Genomic DNA, 3,919 nt, shown 5'->3' with positions numbered 1-3,919 from the left:
CGCCGCCCGGCCCGGGCCCGCCCGGCCGCCCCCCTGCCCCGGCGCTGGCCGGGGTCCAGGGGAAAAAATTCCATCCAGCCCCGGGAGGGAGGAGGCGCGGGCGAACGGGCGGGGCCCGGCCAGAGGAGCGTGACGCAGCGTGGAGGGAAGGGACAAAAGCGGAGCCGGGAGGTGGCGGGGCGGCCGGCGCTCCCGCGGCCCTCCCTCCTTCCCGGCCAGGCTCCGTGTCTGTCTCTCCGCTTACTCCCCATCTCGCCTCCCTTGCCTTCTCTCCTCCCTCCCTCTTTTTGCCTGTCTCCCTCCTCCTTGCTGTGTGCTTGCCCCCCATTCCTCTGTCCCCACCTCTCCCTCCCTTCCTTTCTCAGTCTTCATTTCTCTCTCTGTTTTTATTTCTCTCTCTTCATTTCTCTCCCTCCCTCCCTCTCCCTCTTTATTTCTCTGTCTTCCTCCCTTTCTCTCTCCCTCCCTCCTCCATTTCTCTCTCCATCTCTCTCTCTCCCGCCGCTCTCTGTTTTCTTGTCCGTTTCTCTCTGCCTCTTGTCATTCTCGGTTGGTTTTGCCCCCGCTCCCTGTCTCTTTCTTTCTGTCCTCCTCCCTTCTGTTCCTGTGTTCCTGCCCTTCTTCTCTCTTCCTGTCTCTCCGCGTCCCTCCGTGTCTCCATCCTTTCAGCTGTGTCTGTGGGTCTCCTGTGCCTCTCTCCTTGTATTCTTTCCCTTTTCTCTTTGCGTTTGTTCTTCTCCCTTCCTCTGTGCTGTCTCTCTCCTTTCTGTCCGTCTCTCTCTCACGGCCTGTCTCCGTGTCTCCATCCTTTCTCTGGCGCTCTCCTTCCCTCTTTCCTCTGTCTCCTTACATTTTCCTCTCCCCCCACCCCACCCTTCATCAGGGTCTGCCCTTCTCTGTCTCTCCCCCTCTCTGATTCTGCTCTCCCTGCCTCCCTTCTTCTGTTTCGGCCTCTCCACCAGCATCCTCCTCCACCTCCATGGGGGACTCAGAGGTGAATCAGACCCGTCTCTGTCCTTGAGGAGCTCACAGACTGATGGAGGAGACAGACGCAGCCGCAGACAGTCACAATCTGGGGGTGATGGGGGTACGACAGAGGGAGACGCCAGAGGCTGTGGGACCCCAGGGGAGGAAGGAATCCCTTCAGGAAAACTTGAAGCCAGCAGAAAGGCCCTCTGGAGAAGGTGTGGCTGTGGTATGGCCTCCAAGAACCAGGAGAAGTTCATCGGAATTGTTGAGAGAGGAGACACCAGTAAGGGCATCCCAGTTAGAAGGCACAGCTGAGGCAAGGGCCAATGGTAGGAAACTAGAAGAGATTCTGGAAGAACGGCCAGGCAGTGGAGAACTGAAGGCTGGGAGCCTGAGAAGAAAGATGGGGTGGAGTGAGTGGGTGGGGCCAGTTCTCAAGACTTTTGAAGGCCGGGCTGGGAACTTTCTCCTGAGGGTGATAGGGAGCCTTGGGAAGATTGTGGGGGGTCGGGGGTGGGGGTGGCAGGGTCACATCTAGGCATCAGAAAGACCCCTCTGGGGCTGTGTGGGGAATGGGATGGAGGGGGAGAGACTGATAGCGGTTGGAAGGCTGAGGAAGAAGCTGGGGCTGGGACCTTGGGGACAGAGAGAAGGGGATAGGGCAGAGAGAATGAGGAGGCAGAAGGGATAGGGGAGTGAAAGAATGGGAAGAGATGATGAAGATACAACTCCCAGGGGTCTGGCTCAGGGACTAGGGGGAGTGGGAGTTGTTTCCAACGGGGAACTGAAAGGAAGAAGAGGTTTATTGGGAAGATGCTGTGCACGGGCTGGGGCTTGGTGGAAGTTAGGGGCCTGGGGGGCATTTAGGGAAGACATTTAGCAGTGGTAGATAGAGGGGCTCCAAAAGTGAAAAGTACTTCTGACCTCCAGCCACCCAGTTCCCCTCACTGCTTATTTGTACCAATCTCTTGTGTATCTTTCCAAAGGAATTCTATACGTGTATGCATATATACCACCTTCCTCTTTTTTTCTCCCCAGATGGGATCACATTATTATGCACTTTGCTTTTTTTTTTTTAAACCCTATAGCCCAAAGATCCTCCCATATCTGTGCTTACAGAGCCACCTCATTCATTTTAATGGTGGTATAATACTCCATAGGAGTCCCTGGGTGGCATAAATGGTTAAGTGCTGGACTACTCACTGAAGGGTTGACAGTTCAAACCCACCCAGAGGCACCTCAGAAGTAAGGCCTGGTGATCTGCTTCTGAAAGGTCACAGCCTTGAAAACCCTGTGGAGTGTAGTTCTGCTCTGCACACGTAGGGTTGCCATGAGTCGGAATCAACTAGACGGCAACTAACAGCAACACAGTATTCCATGGGAGTCTCTGGGTGGTGCAAAGGGTTAACAAGCAGCTCGAATGTTGGAAGTTCAAGTTCACCCAGAGATGCCTCAGAAGAAAGGCCTGGTGATCTTTTTCCCAACAAATTAGCCATTGAAAACCCTATGGAGCATAGTTCTACTCTGACACGTACGGGTCGCCATGAGTTGGAATTGACTCAATGGCAACTGGTTAGAATATTCCACTGTATGGATGAGCCCTAATTTATTCAATCAGTCGATTGGGAGTTTTGTGTTTTTTTAACATAAACTAATGCTGTATGCATATTCAAATTTAATAGTATTTTTTTCTTAGTGATTTCTTCCAATGCTTTTAAGCCCCTGAACTCAGAGATTTGATAAATACGTACTTTTGAAAGACTTTTAAAATCTGTTGATAATTACTAATGCTAGGAATAATGATGATGACAACCTTTTATTGACTGTCTGCTAGGGGCCAGTCCTTGGGCTGTATATTTATTATATATCCCTTAATTATCACAACATATGAGATCACAATGTTACATATGGTATCATTTAATCATCACTTAACTGTCATTATCCCATTGGTGGTTCAGTGGTAGAATTCTCACCTTCCATGCAGGAGACCTGGGTTCAATTCCCAACCAATGCATCTCATGCACAGCCACCACCTGTAAGTGGAGGCTTGCATGTTGCTATGATGCTGAACAGGTTTCAGTGGAGCTTCCAGACTAAGACAGACTAGGAAGAAAAGCCTCGTGGTCTACTTCCAAAAATCAGTCAGTGAAAATCCTATAGATCACAGTGGTCCAATCTGCAATCAATCTTGGGGATGGCGCCGAACCAGACAGTGTTTTGTTCCATTGTGTATGGGGTCGCCATGAGTGGGGCCAACTCAACAGCAGCCAACAACAGCAATAAGGATGAAGGAATTGGAGCACTGAACAGGGACTTGCCCAAGGTCGCATAGTGAGTGACAGAGCCAGGATTCGAACCCAGGCCTCCCTGACTCCAAGTTCTGTGCTCTTTCTTTGGGGGTGGGCTACCTCTTTGACAATGTGCAACTACTTGGGATTGCAATTGGACACGTATCAGACTTGTCATCGGACACAAATTCACATATCTTTAAAAAGGATCCTTTGTCAGACCTTGCACCTTGATTTGGTATCCAGAACGACAGTCACTACATATTCACCCCAGATGCCCTGTAGCTGGGGCAGCACGGTAAGCTCTGTGCAGTCCTTCTGTCCTGGCCCTGATCTCATTGTGTTGTGATTTGCTGTCTGGATCTGTCTCTGAGTAGTCATTGAGGGCATGATCGAGGTCTGAGTCATCTCTGCTTCCTCAGTACCACCCAACATGGGATGTGGCTCAGAGCAGGGGCTCAGGAAAATATTTGCTAAAGGAGTGAATGGAGGGATGGATGGATAACAAATGGTTTGTGGGTTAGTCTGGGACTTGCTTAAGCCTTTGGGATAAGAGAACACAATTCCCACCAGTTCTGAGATATAGGGGCCCCATCCCATTGGTTGGTGAGTCACAGGGACCACTATTTCCATCATTCTCTGCTACACAGGGTTCACAACTC

The sequence above is a fragment of the Trichechus manatus genome, unplaced genomic scaffold (genome assembly GCF_000243295.1).
Source record: "Trichechus manatus latirostris isolate Lorelei unplaced genomic scaffold, TriManLat1.0 scaffold00087, whole genome shotgun sequence".
NCBI classification, from domain to species: Eukaryota; Metazoa; Chordata; class Mammalia; order Sirenia; family Trichechidae; genus Trichechus; species Trichechus manatus.
This window is presented reverse-complemented; position numbering follows the sequence as displayed.